This window comes from Microcebus murinus, chromosome 14 (assembly GCF_040939455.1).
Source record: "Microcebus murinus isolate Inina chromosome 14, M.murinus_Inina_mat1.0, whole genome shotgun sequence".
Taxonomy (NCBI): Eukaryota; Metazoa; Chordata; class Mammalia; order Primates; family Cheirogaleidae; genus Microcebus; species Microcebus murinus.
The window spans coordinates 40,785,320-40,794,716 of NC_134117.1; the positions used below are offsets into that span (position 1 = coordinate 40,785,320).

At 36.4% G+C, this 9,397-nt stretch overlaps 1 protein-coding gene across 2 annotated transcripts in view; it reads right to left on the minus strand.

The window, feature by feature from the left end:
• The window catches only part of PCDH15 (protocadherin related 15), a 1,489,951-nt gene extending 1,480,855 nt beyond the window's left edge, over positions 1-9,096 (minus strand). The window contains exon 1 of one of the 2 annotated variants that reach the window (XM_076010005.1): positions 8,096-9,096. The gene's annotated coding sequence lies outside the window, so the exon portion shown is untranslated. The remainder of the gene's footprint in view (positions 1-8,095) is intronic. The other variant, XM_076010003.1, reaches the window with a different exon arrangement.
• Between the last annotated feature and the right edge of the window lie 301 nt (positions 9,097-9,397).

Consider the following 9,397-nt stretch of genomic DNA (forward strand, 5'->3'; position numbering starts at 1 on the left):
CTGAAGGACACTGCTTTGTTCTAAAAAACGAAGAAAGTAAGACATGTAATTCGTAGAAATGTAATTCTAATAAGATCAGGATAAAATATAGAATCTTTATCAAAATAAATACAGTTAGTTCTAATAACTGTGTTTTCATTTCAAAAACTTTTTCAATAAATAAGTGATGTAGAGTAAATCCAGAAGAACTCCCAGATTTCTCATTATATTACTATTTTTCATTTGTTTTACTTGTAGATGTTCAAAGCCAAAGAAATACTGAACACAAGTAAAACTTCCTTCCTTTTGTTTCTATGTTGTTTTGTTTTGTTTTCATTTTCAATTAAATTAGTCATTCATTAGGAAAATTTACTTGGGTAAGACTTGTTCAGTTATCCTCTCATAGGATTTAAGGCAGGTGCTATTTGTTGTAGATTTTTTTGTCTGTAAATCTATTAATGCTGGAAAACTGAGCATCCCTAGGAGCGTAGTAATAAAAAAATAAATTAACAATTTCAACTGCGTTTTTACACACACAAAAATAAATATAGTTTCCCTTTCAAGATCATGACAAACACTTTGATTACATAAGAAGGTATTTGTATGCACATCAAACTACCGTGAAGTCATAGCTGATTTCTATACATTTTTACTACTCTTCCTTTAAATACTTGTTAAAAATGTTTGCCTTTAAAGGCCTGAACTATGTGTCAAACACTGCCATAAGCATGTTACTTGAATTATATCATTAAAGTCTTGCAATACTCATGGGGTACCAGCAGTGAGAAAATTGAAGCACAGAAGCTTTAAGAAAAATGCCCAATTTTAAAGCAACTTAATATTAGGGCCTGGAACAACATTGACCTTGTACCATTAACCAGTGTTATGTACCAACTTCAGAAGCCCTAGGAGGAGATCAACCCATCAGAACCCAGAAAATTAGAAAATTGTTAGCCCTACAATATTCCAATCTGGTTGAACACATGTGAAGAGAATATATCTAAGCATGATGACAAAAGAATCAGGAAGAACTTCTTACATACTTTGAAAAACAGAGAGGAACTCAATGGAGTTTGAAATTAAGTTAAAAATTAAATATGTATGTGTACAAACAATAAAAGCACGATTGTAAATGTATTCTGTCATCACTGTGCAGGTAGGCACCCATTATTTATGTTGCTGTATCAAACCTAGTATTCCTTGTGACTTTAAATACTAAAAATAGCAATTTCTTTCTTTAAGAAAAAAAATAGCACCAATGAGTCATACAATTAGTGTGTAAGAATGTAAAACATAAACTTACAAGATAAGGCAATTTTTTTTCAACATAATACATGTGAAAACTACATCCAAATAGAAAAATCTCTACAACAGAATTGGTTCTGGCAATAAACAATCATATTGCTTACCTTGACTTTAGTAAGGTCAAGCAAAAGTCTTAAAATTATGGCCGATGTTAATTATTTAAAATATCATCAAGAGTCTTTAGAGTGTAGGAATCAAGAACACAGTATCTGGGCCCTTGATTTGAATCCACACTCCATCTCTTTATAACTGGGTAACTTTGCAGTTTTTAACTTTTCTAAACATATATTTCTTAGCTAGCTAGAAGCTGGGAAAATAATAGGATTTTATAAAGTCACAAGAATTAAAGGAGTCAATAAATATGATATACTTAAAGTAATAACTGGGATAAAATAATTACCACATGATTATTATTATTGTGCTTGCCTATATTATCTAAATTTTCTATTCTCAGCATATAGTTATTTTATTATAATAAAAATATTACATTTATTTAAAATTTCTAATTTTTTTGATTACTTGCTATGTAGAAAAATAAAGCTTTCAGATGAAAAATAGTATCTAATATAGAAGTCACATAGTATCATATACTGGAATGCTATCACTTTTTAATTGTTTTAAAGCTCATCACAGTAAGTCTGCATTGCCTAACTTTCATTAATTAAATTTTTGCCTGGAGCAGTTAGTCTTCTTTTCTAAGATTTAATTCCTAAACCTATTATCTTTTTTTTTTCCCATTTGGAGATAGGTAGGGATACTATTACTTGCTTCCTCTATTTTTAATAACCAATATGCCCCTACCTGTATCCACAATTAATAATACAGACTCATTGTGATTTATCACCAAATTTAACCTATTATTCTTGGAAGTAGGATGTTTACAAATGGGTTTGTTATTCCTTAATACATGTCAAATGTCATCAGTATCTCATGGTCCAGATGTTTCTAAATACCAATAGGAAATCATTCCTAGAGCTAAATACACACAATATATTTCACACTGTGAATTACTGTGGGAAGATTGGAAATTATGGGCATTCTTTAAAAATTACTTTAATTGGTTTTCTGTGTTGTGACTATTTGCATAAAGTTATAATTTTTATATCTCTGGTTACAAAAACATAGGATCAAATTATATTTGCTAACATCCCTACAAAGTGGTTAGTACATGTATAAAATCACATGTACAAAAGAATTTAAATTCTTTCATCTTTTCTTTTATAAATAATAATTGTAATAATAATAATTATTATAATAATATAAATAATAATAATTTGAATAGCATTTGAATTACATGTTTACTTTAGTGAAGAATAAGATGTGGAATATTATGAGTTTTTAATTTTTGCCTACTTGATTGTTAATTGACCTTTTGAAAATGTTCTTATTAAAGAAATTCAGGTATAGTCCACAGGTGGTATAATAATATCTTAGTTATTCAGAAAGGCTGATCCTCGGCAAAAATGGAGAAAAGACATTGGAGTGAAAAATGATAGACTTAGCAATTACAATAAATAGTTTAATCTCGAGGAAAATTCTAATATATCTATATGCACATATATAGATATATATCTATATGATTTTCTTCTTATTAAAGTATGCATTAAAACAATATGAGAAAATAATGTAGAAAGTCTTTTTTTTACATTATTCATAGTGAAATATCTTAAGTCAAAACTGATAGTCATACTTTCTTTCTCTTCCTTGCTTCACTCCTGAAAGAAATTTAACACTGAAAAAAATATGAGGACTTAAGTGAGTAGTTCACAAATAAGAATTGTAGGAAAGCAAGAAAACATCTAAAGTCACATAAATCATTGTAAGTGGCTTATTCATCTTTAAAACATAGGCCAATATTTCTATTTTACCCTATTTTTTGCAGCTGTAGGATGTAGTCCAGAAATATCTCAGTGTAAGAATATTTTTATTTAAGTTGTAAGATATTTTATTTAAATTATGTGGTTGACCAGCCACAGGCATGTTGCTGTAAACTAACCAAGGAGAGGTAATTCTTAGAAGACTAGTATGTACTAGTTTTAAGAATTAAAGAAAAAATAATTCACTTTTCACCAGAAACCAAACTTTTACTTAGCATACTCTAAAACAATTTCTCAAGTTGTCTGGCAAAAGAGGAACCTTGAGAAACAGGTAGGCAAATATTCTTTTCTTCGACTCCTAAAAAAAACATGGACTGGCCCCAGGCACCAACCGACCGCAATTTCTCCTGCCTTTTGGATTTGCTGTCTGTAAGATAGATCTGTCTTGTAGTCTGACCCCACTGAAATCTTGGCATACCAAGACAGAGTATCTAACATGTGGATCACCTTTATGATGTATCATTAGTCCCTGGACTACCTCTTGTTCTCTAGATTTTTACATCTTAATGTCCAATTCTCATTGCTCACATCTGAGTTTCTACACAAGTTCTTGTTTATTGTTCATAACTGAAGACTTTGAATAGGCTCTGGCACTCCAGACATGGGATATCAAATTGGCAGACCTTGATTAGGTCATAGAATTGGTCTTTACATTCAAGTAGCTGTGGTTTGTGAGACTTAAGTTGCAGTATTTTTTGTCTAAGGACCTGACAATTTTCACAGTAGACATGTGTTAAAATTTGTCGTCTTCCTCTTTTAAAGCACAAAGCAATCCTGAATTCATTAAATCACTGTTAGTGTGAATGAAGTTTTTTGTTTTGTTTTGTTTTGTTTTAGGTAGCAAGGATGAGTACAATGTAAATGTAAATGGAGTAAGCAGAAGAGGAGCTATTCTGATTTTATGAACATAGGACAAAGAATATATGTATAACATTATAGTTGATGAAAAAACATGTATTTCTGATGTATGTGAAATCACCTTAAGAGATGATATCTTCTATAGATATATGCGATTGATATGAGAGCACAGAGGGAGGAGGGGAAAAATATAGAAGTAGTGGCTGCTAGGTCCTCTTGGACAGAGATTGGAGAATTATTTCTTCAAAAGCAGTCTTTGGTAATAATGGGCACTCAAGCCTTCTAAGAGATACCTATTGGGTTGGGGGGAAAAAACTGTCAGACAACTTATCATTAGAGAAAATTCCAGTGTGTCCATTAGTATAAATGTAGATGAAGATGGTTCAAGGGTAGACTTATTCAAAATATAATGCATCACAATAGTGCCACCATGTGGACTCCTTTTTCAACCCATGGAGAGAGGGGTTATATGACAGAAAAAGGAGTTTCTAGAACTCCAAAACAAAATTCTTGATATCTTTATACATAGAAATGGATTGTGTTTGCTACCAGTTATGCAATTATTTTACACAGAAGTCCTTGAACTATGGCAGAAATTTTGGATGCTATGGCACTATGTTTTAATCTTAAAATATCAATTGTAACATCTGTGATTTGGGGCTAATATTAAGCAAACACATACCTCTTAAAGATTATTTTGCTAGGATTAAACTTATTTCATTATTTTCTTCCAACTTCTTAGGGTGTTACCAACCAAATATCTAAAGGGATTGCTGGAGCTTCAACAAAAAACAGAAACAAAACTAAAAAATATGTTTACAATTCACATTAATCTGTGTCATGTATTATCAGAGAAGACATATTCTCTTAATGTATGCAAGCTGCATTTTTATTTTATTTTAATATACACATAGTTTAAAATAGAAGCCAGCCAACACTTTGATATAGCATAAGACAACCTGGGAAAAGCTAAGTGACTAGAGTGATTGTTTTTAAAGAAAATAAGCAAATACAATATTCTTTTTGTCTATCAGTATGTGATGCTGTACTGATATGTACAAACTTTTTAAGTAATAGGAAATGCTAAATACTTACTTACAATTGCAATAACATATTCTGTATAAGTAGAATTATATAAGAAAATAGTACAAAAGAAAGAATTTAAACTTGGATACCACAATGCCATGAATACCACACAGATTGAAGAAGTTGTGAATGAGCAACCTCATTTGGTTAGAAAAAGTAGGGAAAATTAAGAATTTCATGGATATGTCACTTTCACAAAAAGGCCCAACAAAATGACCAAGCTCATCATTGGGTTCAGAATTTCATCAATCATTTCCTTCACTTTTATGTTACCTTTGTGAAGTTTTATTAATAGAAATGAAGAGATTTACTAGAAAAAATGGTTATAGGGATTGTTAAATTTACTTTCTCTTTGTATAATTTCGTGGAAACTACCTGAATTGCTTTGCATTTAGTAGGAAAAAATGATAAATATTTAAATGTATGAAATAAAAAAGGTAGCACTTAAAAAATTGTTCTCCTTTCAGTGAAAAAAGTGATAATCAAAATGTTTGGCTAAAGCTATCATCTAAGCAAACCCATCAGTACACTTATTTATTTATTTATTTTTACATTAAGATCTCAATATTGGTGAAGCATTTCCACCATCTCAGTATTAGTGCTTCCTGGTTTTAATCTCAAACTGTCACCATCCAAGTCTGCAAATACAAAAATGACAGTATTTGAGAATAGCCATCTTCTAACAGGACAGATATGACAATAATAGCATTGATACAATACAACAAAGAAAATACAGGAAGATAAATACTAGGGGAAGTTTGCAAATTAGCTGCTAGTATGACATCCTACCTCACAAAAGCAAATCTATTAACACTAAGCCTGTAATTTTCATAAGATAATTCTTGAACTAGGAGAATTGGAATCATCCACGGTATCAAAGCTCCAGTTAATTGGACCCTCCTGAACCCGTATCTTGTGCGTTGGGAGTTGTAAATCTCAATTGTTATGCATCTTCAGACACTAAAATTTGAGAAAACTCTTCTAGTCCCTAATACTAAAGAGTTTATTTGAAAGTCATTAACTACAAATGAGTGCTGTTTATTTTCTTGAGATTCTCAAGTTTTTCAAAGCAAAGGATTTACCAAGCAAAGAATCTGCACTTTGAGATAAACCTGTTCATGCAGATCTAAGATAAAGTTGATGCTGCTGAAGATAATCCATTTTCTACACACAGACACAAACACACCCCTCTCAGATTTTTACTTTATTTCCTTGTCTTCTACAGTGCTCTAATTCTCCTTAAGTACAGTCCATGTTTCTAGTATAACTACCTCACCACTTCCATCATAGTCTAGTGTCCTATCCTCTCCTTGTCCCTCCACACATCTGGCTCAGCTGGAGGCCTGGGCAAATCCCATATCTACCCCACAAATGCATAAAATATACTGTCAGGGGACTAATGTATTCCGATTTAGGATAATCCCAACTCTGAGCTGCCCTGTGAGGAAGAACAACATGAGTAAAAAGGCCTATTACACAGAGGCAGATTTAGATCCATATTGGAAGCTATAAGTCTGTAGGACCAAGAGAGAAAGGAAGAAGAGAAGAAGGATGGACCAGCAGTCCAAGTTTCAGATTCCACTAGTTGCAGTTCATGTAAAGGGTTCCTCACAGAGGAGAAACGGCAATGTTTAATGAGGCCAGACCTTGGACCTTATCTCCCTCTGTTTTACAGGACATTCTGGAATCTATAGCACACATATGTGAAAAAGTGGTTAAATCCATCCAATATTATTCTATTCCCACAAATGAGATTGGAAATGAAATGTAACAGCAGTCTCTCTATGGAGCCGAGTACTGCAAGCTTAGAATACTAACTGGTTCATTTATTTTACTGATTACCATATGTAGATATGAAATTCTAGGCAATGATTTTCAATAAACCAACCTTTTAAGGTTAACTTGCCTTTCTGTTTTAATCTGTGAATCCATATTCTTACCTCCTAAGTTTTAATATTGATTTTTAGAATTTCCCCACGGTTCAAAAAATTGTTTGCTAAAATATCAAGGGCTGTTTTTTTAATGATCTCATGCAATTCCTTTTATTAGTTTATGTGCAAGAGTAGGGATCAATTACATACACTGTATACAAAATCTTACTATGCTGAATTGCACCCAAGACATTAGTTCACTCTTACTTGAAATTACCTCTCAACTAAGAAGCATCAGATATTTAAATAAAAACTTCAGGCAAGCCTGGAAAAAGAAGTCTTTTATCATCCCTGGGCATTGTAAAAGTGTTCCATTCTTTCCACAGTCCCAGTGCTTTGCTAATTAGCAGCACAGGGAAAGGAAAAAGAAAGAAAAAGAGAGAGCGAGCAAGGAAGGGAAGGGAAGGAAAAAGGAAGGAAGGAAGGAAGGAAAAGAAGGAACGAAGAAAGGGAGGGAAGAAAAGAACAAGAAGGAAAGAAGGTAGGAAGGTAGGAAGGCAAGAAATAGAGAGAGGGAGAAGGAGAGGGAGAGAGAGAGAAACTATAATGTATTTAAAACAGAATGGGGAGACCACCCCTCCCGTTTACATAAAATGGAACAAGCCAAGTCGCCATTCACTATATCTGGACATTAAGAAAACTTGCATGGAGAAAACTTTTGGGCGAAAATGAAGGTGATTTCCGAGATGCTATTGCAGTTGTATGTGACACTGACATTTATTTCCCATAATTCTTGCCCACAGGAAACACAACCTTTAAGAAACTGAATAAAATCAAGTTGGACATTCTCAAAATCTGCATGGTATCAACTTCCCTGAGAAGCTCACATTCCCTAACACGACCATATAGCTAAGGAGCAAGGCATTCAGGCAATGAGCTGTGAAAGGTAGTCCACCTTGTCGGTGCCATGGATTTAGCTATTTCTGAGCCTGAATCCGAAAAGGGGGTGGGGGGGAGGGTGCGATGACAAATGAGGGTGAAAAGAACGTCAGGGCTCCATGAAACCAGACACCCTTCTGGAATCTGAGCTGAGAATCAGGATCCCACCCCCTTGCCTACCTCCAGGCTCCAGTAAGCATCCGCTGGCGTCCTCCCCTCTGCTCCTTCCGCAGCTGCGGACGCAGGGATCCCAAGCAGCCGGGGAGCTTGGGTCCCGCAGAGCGCTCCTGCCAAGCGCTTCTCTCTTGACTAGTTACCAATTGAGAAAAAGGGACAGAGACGCGCAACAAGGATGGTGATTAAAATCCAGTGTTCAGGCACCAGCGTCCCGGAAGGTTCCGGCTCCTCTTCTGCGCCCTTACCCAGCTCTTTCGCCCGGCAAAGGGTCACCCAGGAAGCCCCCAGCAGCAGCTCCTTCCCTTTTGCTCCTCTCGATCGCGCCAATCTCGGCTGCCGCTGCCACACTGCGCGCCCGCTTTCCACTCACCGCACAGCGAGAAGGCCTGGCGGAGACAGCGCGGGGGGAGGAGGAGGGATTAAAAGGATAGATTTTTTTCGGGTAAGGGAGAAAAACTTTGATGTTGTAACCACACACACAGGACTGAGAAGAAACCAAAACAAGTTAAGGTTCAGGGGCAGGGAGGACGTTTTCACCAGCTCTGAGAAAAATCACCCCCTACCAAAATCAGAGAGAGGAAGCTCCCTGCTCCTTGAGAGATCCCCGAGCGCACCTCGCAATTTCTAATCTTCCAGCCCACTAGAAAAGCACAGGGCATGGGGAACCCTGTTGGTTCACGCCCGGGGCGCGAGTACCAAAGGCGCCTCCCGCTGGAGAGGCTGGCGGGAACCCGGTGCAAAGGCAAAACGCAGCGCCGAGAAGAGAGCAAGGGGAGTCGGAGCTGCGGTCTGCGAGAGCAGAGACGCTTCTCCCTTCGGGCAAAGTGACTGCTACAAAGTCTGTTTCCTCCTGCGTAGGGACAGAGACATTTAAAGGCCTGAACGGACGTCAGCACCAGCCGAGCTCGCTGGGTGAGCGCCAGCTCTCCCCGCCCCACGGGTTGTAGAGCGCATAGGGCGATCTGCTGCTCGCGCGGGTGAGAGTGGCTGACTTGGGGAGAAGACAGCGCTGGTGGCGCTGCGGAGCGTCAACCCCCCGAGCCCATCTTCAAGACGTTATGTTGGTGGCATTTCTACCTTGAGTGGCACTTGCCGAATTGAACGGAGCCACAGCAGCTTGGAGAGGGGGCTGGCCACTGCGCGCGCGCACCCAGTATTGGGTCACCCAGGCACTCAACACCTGGTTTTTAGAGAAATCCCTTCTCTCTTTGGCTCTGGTTTGAATCATCATTCTGATTCATTTCGCAAAGTTAGTTGAAATCCGCTGAGACATCTTTTACATAAAAGGGTAAAAAAGACTTTCCA